Source organism: Nomascus leucogenys, chromosome X (assembly GCF_006542625.1).
Source record: "Nomascus leucogenys isolate Asia chromosome X, Asia_NLE_v1, whole genome shotgun sequence".
Classification (NCBI taxonomy): Eukaryota; Metazoa; Chordata; class Mammalia; order Primates; family Hylobatidae; genus Nomascus; species Nomascus leucogenys.
In genome coordinates this window covers 68,263,873-68,277,774 of record NC_044406.1, presented here as the reverse complement: position 1 = coordinate 68,277,774, position 13,902 = coordinate 68,263,873, and the positions used below count along the sequence as shown (strand labels likewise).

At 41.1% G+C, this 13,902-nt stretch overlaps 1 protein-coding gene across 3 annotated transcripts in view; it reads right to left on the bottom strand.

Annotated features, from left to right (window-relative positions):
* ATP7A (ATPase copper transporting alpha) overlaps positions 1 to 13,535 on the bottom strand; it is a 135,891-nt gene extending 122,356 nt beyond the window's left edge. Inside the window, exon 1 of one of the 3 annotated variants that reach the window (XM_030807384.1) lies at positions 13,355 to 13,535. The gene's annotated coding sequence lies outside the window, so the exon portion shown is untranslated. The remainder of the gene's footprint in view (positions 1 to 13,354) is intronic. The other 2 variants (XM_030807382.1, XM_030807383.1) reach the window with 2 other exon arrangements.
* Positions 13,536 to 13,902: the final 367 nt, after the last annotated feature.

Here is a 13,902-nt window from a genome sequence, read left to right as displayed (position 1 = left end):
GTTGTAGCTGTGATATAAATTGTTAAAACACCTCCTGACTATCTGCCTTTTTTCTTTTGATGAAGGCTGCATACACATACACGCAAAACATAAACTTAAATGATGAAGGCTGTGCACACATACACACAAAAACATAAACCTAAATAAGACATAGGCTGAACTTATTAACATCCTCTGTCTAAAAACTATTTCTGTCTAATGTTTTATCACTGACAACACCTTCTTTTGAAAGCGGTATGAATATGAATGTAGGAAATTAACTGTGGACATATCAGCACACACAAAAAAGGTAAACAGGCTCTGTCTCAAAAAACAAAGAAAGAAAGAAAAAAAAGAAAAAGGTAAACACATTAAACTAGGAATTACCATACTTTGGCATCACTGAAACAAATTGTATCTGGCCAGATACTTTCTAATTAGTTTCCTCAACATGTACACACAACAGTAAATCTGATGGACATGGCTAGATTAATCTGAAAAGCTTAATATCATAATTATGAATCAGGTTCCTAAAGAGTGGAAAGAGCATGGGCAGTATAAAATGACAAATGGAGAGCCAAAATTGCCAATTTATACTAATAGAGGGAAAAAATTGTGCATGGGGAGAAGGAAAGCTCGTTTGCCTGGTCAGAATCTAGGGTGCAGATGAAAATATAGCAGAAAATAACAACAACATATCTTTACATTCATATAGCGTATTTGTTTACCAATAAGTCTTTCATAAATTATGTCATCTGAGACAGCAGATACATTCATTAGATCATGCAGTCATTCAATATACGTTAAAAAGACCACCTTTGGCATCAGACAGACTTGGATTTGAATCCAAATTCTGTTGCTTTCTGTTGTATACCTTCAGCAAATTGTTTGGTCTCTTCTGATGCTCAGTTTCCTCATCTGAAAAATACAGATAACTCTTACTCATGGGACTGCTGAGTGGTGTATATGAGATAACATGTGTAAAGTGCTTTCACATAATTCCATTTTTACCTTACTAATATGGCTAAGTGCATGTATCTTTTAGGCTCTGCACTAGTCCCAGTTGGGGATTAAAAGATAAATGAATATAACACAGGTTTTAAGGAGTTCAGGGATGCCTGGTATTCTGGTGCCCTAAAAGACGAAGGAAAGGAAATCACGGAAGGCGTCACAGAAGAGATGCTTTAACTGTGTCTTTCTTCACGCTCCCCAAATGTAAGAAATAAATGTCAAATGGAGAAAAACAGAAAATATAGATAAGCAAATATAAAAAATAAACAACCAATTGGTCTATCACTGAGAAATAACGAAGGCTAACATGTTGAGGGTTGTGGGGGGGGGGGGTTGGGTGTGTGTATGTAAGTCTAGGAGGGTATTATATGTGTGTATACATATAAACACATTTTTGAGACAGGATCTCACTCTGTTGCCCAGGCTGGAGTGCAATGGCACAGTAATAGCTCACTGTGGCCTCGACTTCCTAGGCTCAAGCAATCCTCTCACCTCAGCCTCCTGAGTAGCTGGGACTCAAGGCATGCACCACATGCCCAGCTGATTTTTTATTTTTTGTAGAGATGAGGTCTCCCTATATTGCCCAGGCTGGTCTGAAACTCCCAGCCTCAAGCAACCCTCCTGCCTGGTCCTCCCAAAGTGTTGGGATTACAGGCGTGAGCCACCACAACCAAGAACACACACATTTTTAACAAAAATGATATACTATTCTATTTTACAGCATGTTTCTTTCCATTTAATACTATATAATAAACATTTTTCTATGACAATAAATATTAATATATAACAATAGCTAATACATTTGGCTGAGCACAGTGACTCACGCCTGTAATCCCAGCATTTTGACAGGCCAAAGCAGGAGGACTTCTTGAGGCCAGGAGTTCAAGATCAGCCTGAGCAACATAGCGAGACCCCGTCTCTGCAAAAAATTTAAAAACTAAAAAATAAATAAAACATAATAGCTAATATTTTATTTTTATTTTTAGAGGCAGAATCTAGCTCTGTTGCCCAGACTAGAGTGCAGTAGCATGATCTCAGCTCCCCACACCCTCCACCTCCTGGGTTCAAGTGATTCTCCTGCCTCAGTCTCCCAAGTAGCTAGGATTACAGGTGCCCACCACCAGGCCTGGCTAATTTTTATATATTTTTTAGTAAAGACAGGGTTTCACCATGTTGGCCAGGCTGGTGTCGAACTCCTGACCTCAAGTGATCCATCCACCTCGGGCTCCCAAAGTGCTGGGATTACAGGCATGAGGCACTGCGCCTGGCCTAGCTAATACTTCTAAGTAATTAAATGTTCACAGAAACCTGATGGGACAGATACAATTACTATCCCTGTTTTATAGATGAAAAAATTGAGATACAGACAGGGTAAGGGACTTTCCCAATGTCACACAGTTAGTAAGTGACAGATTTGAAATTTGATCCCAGTAAGCCTGGTCCAATGTCTGTGCTTTTAACCACTAATATATATGACATAATTTTAAAAGGCTGACTAGAAGTCCACTACATGAACGTATCATAATTTCACCCATCCACTATTGTTAGGTAAACTGGGTCTTAAAGATTGAGTAGGAGTTCTCCAGAAAAATGGAAATAAATTTCAGACAAAAGAGCCATGAATAAAGTTACAGAGTTGTCAAACAGCATGGCATATTTAAGGACTACCACTGGTATGGCTGAGGCATAGGGCATGAATGGTAACAACAAGGAGATTGTAAAGGTAAGTAAGGTCAGATCATGAAGGACAAATTTGATAGGGCAAAGCCTGGAGTTAGGAGGACCAGTTAAAATGTTATTACCCAACAATGGAATATTATTCAGCCATAAAAAGGAATGAAATTCTCACACATACTACAACATGGATGAAACTTTGAGACATTATGCTAGGTAAAATAAGCCAGACACAAAAGGGCAAATATTGTATTATTCCATTTATTAAAAGTACCTAGAAATGCTTATATACTGTTGGTGGGAATGTAAATTAGTTCAGGCATGGTGGAAAGTAGTTTGGAGATTTCTCAAAGAACTTAAAACAGAACTCAATTCGACCCAGTAATCCCATTACTGAGTATAAATCCAAAAGAAAATAAATTGTCCTACCAAAAAGAGACATGCACTTGTATGTTTATTGCAGCATTATTCACAATAATAAAGACATAGAATCAACCTAGGTGCCCGTCAATGGTGGACTGGATAAAGAAAATGTGGTACATATACACCATGGAATACTATGCAGCCATTAAAAAAAGAACAAAATCATGTCCTTTGCAGCAACACGGAATCAGCTGGAGGCCATTATCCTAAGCAAACTAACACAGACCAGAAAACCAAATACCACATTTTCTCACTTATAAGTGGTAGCTAAACAATGGGTACTCGGCCGGGCGTGGTGGCTCACGCCTGTAATCCCAGCACTTTGGGAGGCCGAGGTGGGAGGATCACAAGGTCAGGGGATCGAGACCATCCTGGCTAACATGGTGACACCCCGTCTCTACTAAAAATACAAAAAAAATTAGCCAGGCGTGGTGGCGGGCACCTGTAGTCCCAGCTACTTGGGAGGCTGAGACAGGAGAATGGTGTGAACCCAGGAGGCAGAGCTTGCAGTTAGCCAAGATCGCGCCACTGCCCTCCAGCCTGGGCGACAGAGCGAGACTCTGTCTCAAAAAAAAAAAAAAATGGATACTCATAGACATAAAGATGGCAACAACAGATACTGGGGACTACTGGGTGGGGAGGGAGTGGGGCAAGGGTTGAAAAATTATTGTGCACTCTGCTCAGTACCTGATTGCCAGGATCAATTGTACCCCAACCTCAGCATCATGCAATATACCCAGGTAATAAACCTGCACATGTACCCTCTGAATCAAAAACAAATCTTGAAATTATTTTTCAAAAAGTACCTAGAATAGGTAAATTCATAGAGACAGAAAGTAGAATGAGGTTACCAGGGGGTGAGAGAAGGCAGAACGAGAAGCTCTTATTTAATGGGTACAGAGTTTCAGCTTGGGATGATGAAAAAAATCTGGAAATGCATAACAGTGATGATTGTACAACACTGAGAATGCACTCAATGCCACTGACTTGTACCTTTAAAAATGGTTAAAATGGGGCCAGGCACAGTGGCTTACACCTGTAATCCCAGCACTTTGGGAGGCCAAAGAGGGTGGATCATTTGAGGTCAGGAGCTCGACACCAGCCTGGACAACATGGTGAAACCCCATCTCCACTAAAAATACAAAAATTAGCCAGGGGTGGCATGTCCCTGTAATCTCAGCTACTCAGGGGGCTGAGGCAGGAGAATTGCTTGAGCCTGGGAGGTGGAGGCTGCAGTGAGCAGAGATCACACCATTGCACTCCATCCTGGGTGACAAAGTGAGACTTCGTCTCAAAAAAAAAAAAAAAGATTAAAATGTTAAAATGGTCAATATTATATTATGCATATTTTACCACAATTTTTTTTAACAGGCTGCTGCCCAAAACGGAAGTGATTAGGAACTGAATGGAGATAGAGAGGGCAGGACCAACTTAAGAAATTTTAAAAACTAGACAACAAATTTGGTGACTGAATGTGGAGGTGAGGAAAAAGTAGCTCTTAGGTTTCTGGGTAGATAGGAGTGGCATTATTAGTTTCCTCTTATAGGTAAGGAAACAAAGTCCCCAGAGCACAAAGTAACTTGTCCAAAGTCACAGTTTGTTAATAGCAGAAAGAACTGAGATGCCAGACATCTGATTCGAATTCAGTATTCTTTCCACAACACAATACATCCAAAAAGAATATTATATTTGTGTAGTATTCTTTAATTTATGAAGTTTTTGCATACATTATTCCACTTGATACTGATAAAAACCTATGAATTAGATGAGGCAGGTATTATCATTTTCTTGATGAGTATACTTAAATAGAATAAGAAAATTTATGCAACTCCTTGAAATCCTTAGACAAAGATGTAAATTGCATCTGTTGGATTAAAGGGGAGCCTTAAAGTGGGAAGCAAAGAGATTCAAATGACAAACGTGTTGGGACTATCACGGCTGCTGGATGTAGTAGGTATTGAAGGGAATACAGGACTAGAAATAGAAGTGGTTTGGGTAGTTTCCAGGGCTGCCACATTGTGTAATTCCATGTCATAATTTTTACAGACTGTGGCTGCTGCCCACTAGATTTGTATAATGCAACAGCCATGGATGAAATAAGGTAGGAGTCTCAAACCTGCAAATCGGGATCTACTGGTAGATCTAGACACCTCACCTCCTATAAAGCTCCATGCTGGCTCCCCATAAATGTCTTCTCTCTGCTACATGTCTCAGCTAAGATTCCTAGTGTGAAAGGAAGAACAGCACAGCCAGCAACTACTTCTCAGGAACTACACTGTCAGTATCTGCCCTGATCTCATGACTCTGAGATTAAAAGAAGCTCCTCCTTATAACAAGGTTGGATATCACCATAATAAAAGATTGGGAGGAGACAAAGGTAGTCTGGTATGATCATTTCTACTTTTCTGGTGGAAAAAATTTCTTAAAAGCACCTGAATAAGCAGCTATGCATGATGGCTCATGCCTGTGTACTCCTAGCACTTTGGGGAGGCTGAGGCAGGAGAATCACTTGAACCCAGGAGTTCAAGACCAGCCTGGGCAACAAAGTAAGATCCCATCTCTACAAAAAAAATTTTAGGCCGGGCGCGGTGGCTCAAGCCTGTAATCCCAGCACTTTGGGAGGCCGAGGCGGGCAGATCACGAGGTCAGGAGATTGAGACCATCCTGGCTAACACGGTGAAACCCTGTCCCTACTAAAAATACAAAAAATTAGCTGGGCGTGGTGGCGGGGGCCTGTAATCCCAGCTACTCGGGAGGCTGAGGCAGGAGAATGGCGTGAACCCGGGAGGCGGAGCCTGCAGTGAGCCGAGATCGCGCCAGTGCACTCCAGCCTGGGGTACAGAGAAAGACTCCGTCTCAAAAAAAAAAAAAATTTAAAAATTAGCCAGGCATGGTGGCACATGCCTGTGGTCCTATCTACTTGGAATGCTGAAGTAAGAGGATTGCTTGAGCCCAGGAGGTTGAGGCTGCAGTGAGCTGTGATCGTGCCACTGCACTCCAGCCTAGGCAATAAAGCCAGACCCTGTCTCAAAAAAAAAAAAGCGCCTGAACAATACTGTCAAATGTTCTCAGAGCATTACTATACTTACATTAAATCCAAAGGTAACAAGAAAAAATTAAAGTCATAACAGGTATTCATTTGGCAATCCATTCATGCTTTAAGCCATGTTAAGAGAGTACTAACACAGGTTACAAACAATACTTACTACATAAGCTTCTGACCAAGTTGAGTTTAGGTAAAATACAAAACTGGGACACAACTGGTCTAGCCAGATGCTTCAAATATTGAAGACAATCTAAAATTGACCAGATGCTTCAAATGTAGAACATAACCTAAGCCAAACATTGGTAGCTCTCAGATGCCCAAGTCAAATAGCTGCAATTTAGTTTCTCTTTCTCATATTTAGACAAGGAAAAAACACACTACCATTAAACGCAACTAGAAACAAAAGACAGGCAAATGTATTGTTTTGCTTGAAGACATTTCTGATGACATTCCACCAACTATCACAGAATGTATTTATTTCTCTTTCCTTGACTAACCTCCTTTTATTTCTCCCAACCTTTCCTTGGACTTCCTACTGGCACTTCATGTGGACACTGCTTAACTGATACAAGGGTTACTGACCCCAATCACTCTGTAAATATCATTTTATTGCCTATAGAGTTGTGTCACTGAGAAAACTTACTATAAAATTCTAAACTTAAACAAATTAGAGATGAGATCAAACCAAGGCAGTATTGACCCCAAAGCCCCAAACCCTCTCCAGAACAGTGTATCCAAAGGACTTTTAGACAGACTTAAATAGTTCTTCAAAGCATTCAAAAGATGGTCTGCATCTATCACTTGCAATGCTCCTCCCCAACATAAAATCTCTACTACAATCAAGCAAGTCCCTTCACTGATTGCCATACAGTCCATGCTCTTATCATTTATTTCTATGACTTTGTTTAGAACTGGTCCCCTCACCTAGAATGTTTTCTTGCACATATTTAAGTTCTATTACTTCACTAGTCTGTAAACTCCACAGAAGCAGGACCATATCTGCTCTGTTCACTATCATACCACCAGTGAACATGGTGGCTACTCAATAATTATCACTGTTGAGTAAGTAAATGAACTGAAGTCCCACCTCCTTCATGAAAAATCATGTCAAATACTCCTAGCCACTTTCTTTTTAAATTCCAAATACCCTGGAATCAGTTTCATAGTTTAGTAGTACCTAATTTCTCTCTGCTTGGTATTAAACTTCTTTCTCTTGCTAGACATTGGAACATATGCCTTATGCTTCTTTGTATAGCTCACAGTAAACACTGAATATGCAATAAGCACACAATAAAAATGTACTAATCGAAGTGCTGACATGCTTTGTAAAAATTCAATTTACACACAACTTTGTAAAAATGCAGCTATTTGCAGAGTAGGTTAGACATACATAAGACCTTTTCCCTTGCTTACACTGTATCACAACTTATTCAGTACAAGTATGGTTCAGCATTTGACAATTAAGGAATGTGGAAAATCTCGATGGCCTAGAGTCTGTGGCTCACTAATTACAGAAGCAGATTGTTATGAGTTTTCTTGATAGGGAAATAGAATGAGCACATCACAGTGATTTGATTTGCCAGCTGTAATAATGAGCTTTAAGATGCCATGTTAGCATATGTAGGTGTACTGTAGGCTACCGGGGGACCCTCTCAATCTGAGTTTTCCATTTTCTTTCTCTTTTTTTTTTTTTTTTTTTTTTTTTTTGAGACAGGGTCTCACTCTGTCGCCCAGGCTGGAGTGCAGTGACATGATCTCAGCTCACTGCAGCCTCAACCTCCCAGGCTCAAGCAATCCCCCCTCTTTAGCCTCCCCAGTAGCTGGGACTATGGGCGCACGCCACCACACCTGGCTATTTTTTGCAATTTTTGTAGAGATGGGGTTTCAACTTGTTGCCCAGGCCGGTCTGGAACTCCTGAGTTCAAGCAATCTACCCACCTCAGCCTCCCAAAGTGCTGAGATTACAGGCGTGAGCCACCACACTGGCCAATTTTCTATGGTGTAACTTAGAAATTAAGTATTGTGCCAGGTGCGGTGGCAGGGCCGGGAGCGGTAGCTCAAACCTGTAATCCCAGCACTTTGGGAGGCCGAAGCGGGCAGATCACTTGAGGCCAGGAGTTTGAGACCAGGCTGGCCAACATGGTGAAACCCCGTTTCTACTAAAAATAAATAAATTAGCCGGGTGTGGTGGTACACACCTGTAACCCCAGCTACTCGGGGGGCTGAGGCATGAGAATCGCTTGAACCCTGGAGGCAGAGGTTGCAGTGAGCTGAGATCGTGCCATTGCAACTCCAGCCTGGGCTACGGAGCAAAACTCTGTCTCCAAAAAAAATTTTTTTAAAGAATTTAAATATTGCTTGCAAGTATTGATTGATTAGTACGTTGATCCTGTAGTCTACTAAATTTGTAGTACAGCAAAACTATAATTTATAATTTTATTATATAGGATGCTAAAATTACTTTTACAGTAAATAATATATTAAAATATTAAAGGTAACTACATTTTATTGTATGTTTACTATCTGCCAGACACTGTACATGTATTAGATCATTAACAATCCTGTGAGACAGGTACTGTTATTGTCCCCATTTTTGAAATTTGAAGGAACTGAGGCACAGAGGAGTATGAAATCTGCCCAGGGTCATCCAAGTAGTAAGCAGAGGGGCTGGGATCCCACCTAGACAGTCTAGCACCTGGACTGAGCCAGACAAGACAGGCTTTTTTTTTTTCCAGACAAGACAGGGTCTCACTCTGTCACTCTCTCATCCAGGCTGGAGTACAGTTGTGTGATCTCAGCTCACTGCAGCCTCAACCTTCCAGGCTCAAGCGATCCTTCCACCTCAGCCTCCTGAGTATCTGGGACTACAGGCACGTGCCAACACACTCAGCTAATTTTTGTATTTTTTGTAGAGGCAGGGTTTCCCTATGTTGCCCAGGCTGGTCTCAAACGCCTGGGCTCCAGCAATCCACCTGCCATGGCCTCCCAAACTGCTGGGATTACAGGTGTGAGCGACTGTGCCCCACCTAGCCTCCACTCTTAATCCTACATTATACTGTCTCTCCAAAACAACATATCACAATACAATGGTGAAGTTAAGATACCTTGAAGCATCAAGAGAATAATATCTAATACTCCAGAAAATGTTCAAAGATATTACTGTCAAGATGAAAAAACAAACATAGACCATTTCACTCCAGCCTAGGTGACAGAGCCAGACTCTATCTCAAAAATAAATAAACGAAAATAAACATTAAGTGTTTTAGTATATCTAAATATACATTTAGTATATCTTTTCTTTCTAGGAGAATCTGAGAATACAATTAAGACACCATTTTTAACACTAGGTGTTTCAATGCCTGGCGCAGTGGCTCATGCCTGTAATCCCAGCACTTTGGGAGGCTGAGGCGGGTGGATCACTTGAGGTCAGTCAGGAGTTCAATACCAGCCTGACCAACATGGCAAAACCCCTTCTCTACCAAAAATACAAAAACTAACCAAGTGTGGTGGCGCACACCTGTAGTCCCCGCTACGTGGGAGGCCGAAGCAAAAGAATCACTAGAACCCAGGAGGCGGAGGTTGCAATGAGCCAAGATCACATCACTGCACAGCACGATGCTGTCTCTACAAAAAATTTAAAAATTAGCTGGGAGTGGTCGCACACACCTATAGTCCCAGCTACTCAGGAGGCTGAGGTAGGAGGATCGCTTGAGCCTGTGAGATCAAGGCTGCAGTGAGCTATGATGGCGCCACTGCACTCCAGCCTGGGTGACAGAGCAAGACCCCATCTCTTAAAAATAATATTAATAATAATAATAATTAATTAATAAATAAGTAGCTAGGCATGGTGGCATGCGCCTGTGGTTCCAGCTACTTGAGAGGCCAGAGGATCATTTGAGCCCCGGTGATTAAGGCTGCAGTGAGCTATGATTGTGCCACGGCATACTAGCCTGGGCCACAGAGCGAGGCCCTGTCTCTAAAAATAAATAAATACATAAATAATAACAATAACATCTTTTAAAATAAAAATAAAATAAAACAAGGTTAATGGCCAGTCTAAAACAATATCCCTACAGTGTGAAATAACACATTTATTTCAATTGGTAAATTGTTAAAAATGCACTCATGATTATAGGTCTGAAAAACTGGACCTCTACACCAGAGATTAATAGTAAAAATAAGTAAAACTCTTTTTTCATCCTTGAGACATAGTTGTATAATTCTAAATGTGAACAGAAAATACGGTACAAAGTACACATAACTGGCTCAAAATGGGGTATTTTACCCTCATTTCCTTCAAGGAAAGAGTTATCTGTGAAAACTGATGTAGTCTACCAATATCTCATACATTTGGGCACATAAAGATTAGGAAATCACTTCAATTTGCAAACAGTGCTGGAAAAAGTAAGAACATTTTATAAAATCAGAAACACAGGACTCTTACCTTAATGAAACATATTCTAAAGGAATTTTGATATTTTTCCTGCCAAACTATCTCAGCAAGTTAAGTAAGCAAGTAATATCACATTGAATCAACCTGAAGACTGAGATTTAAGAGGGAAAAACATGATTGCTGGGATGGTAGACTGAACTAAAATACTCTGCCTAACCACTGCCTATCACTCATCTGTCCTCCAGCCTCCCAACACTCTTGCCCCGGCCCCATGTTGAGCTATATCCTAAGAAATATTGTTGTCTAAAAACAAAACACTAAAACCTGAACTGCCCTTTAACAAAGATGAACGGAAGGAATTTTGAGACAAAACTCCCAAATACTATTCTCATCTATGCTAGTGCTTCTTTGAGTTCAGACAAAAATCTCCCCTTGCAATTTACTTTCCCAACTGGCAAATGAAGATTATTTTCACTCATCAGGATGTCCAAAGTCTTGATCAATAAAGTTTGCCAAGAGCTTTTAAATAGATAGATAAAAGGAGTTATAACAAGGAATTTATTTTTTTTAATGTATTTCCTTTAGCGCCCTCACAGAAGTGAAGGTTGTAGTGTGTTAGCTGGGGTTATTTTTGCACTCTTTTCTCTCTCTCTCGTTTTGTAAGCAAATTTTACTGCTTCTGCAAGCATTTTTCAAAGAAAATCAACCTTCTGCTTTAGAGAACAGAGATGTTAACCTATCCTTTGGAGGGATTAGTGTTTAACCTTATCTTGAGGGCAGGAATCAAGATCTTTCTAAGGCTGTGATTAGAATAGAATAGTTCCTATCAAGTTTAAGAAGACCAATAGAGAGAAATCAATTTAGAGGAAAAAAGGAAAAGTGGAAATTCCTTGGGGAAAACCTGGAACAGTTGCTCACTTCAGAAAATGTTATTCATTCCCAACAATTTTTAAAATGATTCCAAATTATATTTAAGGCACAACACTCAATCAGAATTAAAGTATAGCAAGTTTTACATTTTTTCTCTTTTAGATTTGAGTTTACATCAGAATTGAGCCTCATATATTAACATTGCTTTTGTCATTTCCATGTATTTTTTTTCTCTATATAAGCTTTTTTATTGGCTGGAGGGCAGTTGGATATGTTTGTGAGCTGACTAGTTTTGTATTCTATATTTTTTCTAATTTTAATCAGTGACATCTTGGAAGATGTGGCTGTTAGAAATAGGGATACTGACATACAGTGTGTTACCGGATGTCGGGCAACTTTCCAGACCCCCACGGCTTTGCTCACATTATTTCTTCTATCAGTACAGATAGATGTCTTCCTCTTCCTCCATTCCTGCAAAGCTAAATCCTATCTATTTTTCAAAGCCCAGTTCACATGCTCCCTTCCCTGCACTCTCATAACACCTCCTGTTTCTAATATATAATGTTAGTGAGATTTTTTAAATGTTTAGGTAATCGTGTATCTCTCTTTCCTACTACATTGAGACCCTCAAGTACAAAAAAAACTCTCTCATGTCATGACCTTAGACACAAGAAAATGTTAAATATAATAAAATGCCAGTTCAAAAATAACCATTAAAAAGGATGCGATAAGCAACCTAGTAATTCAGTGAGTGGGGCTGCTAGAAACCATTGTCTTCATAGCTGAATTCAACTGACTCAATTCGGACTCAATTGTATGTAAACTGTTTATTTTTTTTTTCCTTCTTTTTTGCAGACAGTTTCGCTCTTGTAGCCCAGGCTGGAGTGCAGTGGCGCGATCTCGGCTCACTGCAACGTCCGCCTCCCAGGTTCAAGCGATCCTCCTGCCTCAGTCTCCCGAGTAGCTGGGATTACAGGCGCCCGCCACCACGCCCAGCTAATTTTTGTATTTTTAGTAGAGACAGGGTTTCGCCATGATGGCCAGGCTGGTCTCGATCTCCTGACCTCAGGTGATCCACCCTCCTCGGCCTCCCAAAGTGTTGGTATTACAGGCGTGTGAGACACCGCGCCCAGCCCATTGTAAGTAAACTCTTTTGAGGCCAGGAACTGTCTTATTTCTTGTGCATCACCCCCTCCCCGCCCCTCCGCACCCGGCAAAAAAAAAAAAAAAAAATTAATAACCTCAGTATCATCTAATTCAATGTTTTGCACATATTCTCAATACAAGGCCATACTATTGTAGATAAAGGGTCTGTGATTAAAATAAAGATCAGATCCTGGACAAACGCTGAATTGTGAAACGATAAGTGTTTGTGCTTAAGATAATCTCAACGTCTACGATGAAGAAAAGTGTCAAAGATAAGATGCCACAGGGTTGGACAATGGACAGTAACTTTACTGGAAAGGGGGCACAATGAACAAAACTAAGTGGAAACAAGAATGTTCTCTCAGTTTACCTTACGCTCCCAGAGCAAGACAAGGAGCCAAATATCTATTTTTCAATTATTATTTCATCAATTATGGTCATTTTAGTAACCTTAGCTTCCAAAGTATAAAGAGGTGTCACTAAGCAAAGACCCCAGTCCATGTGACTTCCAATGCCAAATACAAACTTTCTTGTACCCTCAATTAATTGGGTAACGTAGGCCATGGATGATCAGGACACTCTCTCCAAGAGGGTACAAGAAAGTGACACAGGTCAGGATTTAATTTCCTCTCCTCTATCCCCTGTTAGGGGAGGTAAAACATAAATGTAGTAATACCTGAATTGTGAATAAGTGAGACTTTCGAGACTGCCCCAGACTAACATGACCTTCTCACCACACTCGTAGTACAAACTGACAGCACAGAAGACCCCCTCCAGGAGAAAGGACGACGGGAAGCCAATGTAGGACTTACCTGGTTTCTCTATCCTATGGTTAAACCTCTGGAGCTACGCAGACCGTGTTAGCGATAAATCCACGTACGCAGGCTCCAACAAAGCTCACACAATCGGAGAAGTCACAGTAGCCGCGTCTGCGGCGGCGGCAGCAGCAACTCCTCCCTCTGCTTCTCTTTTCCCACCCCCCCGCCGCCGCGGCCAGCCGCCTTTATCCCTCCCTCCTTCGACTACCCCCACTTCCGGGTGATGCCCCTGCCGGAAGCAGGGCCGCCACGGGAAAGAGAGCGACAGGTCACGTGAAAAGGAACGCGTGGTCTAGAGCCAAGCTTCTCCCGCCCCCTGCTGCCCCCAGGCCGACACGCAGCCTCGGGTGGGTCTTTGTTAGAGTACGAGTCCGCTACCCCACCCCGCCCCCACGACAAAAACGAAACTAGAAAACCCATACTAAAACAGTGCCTTTGTCATCTTTAGTTTCCTAACCTCAGGCCAAGATGTAACATAAAAGCTCCTTATAAGTCATCTTCCACATAGTTCGTCTTTGCCCAGCATGAAATTCACGTGCATC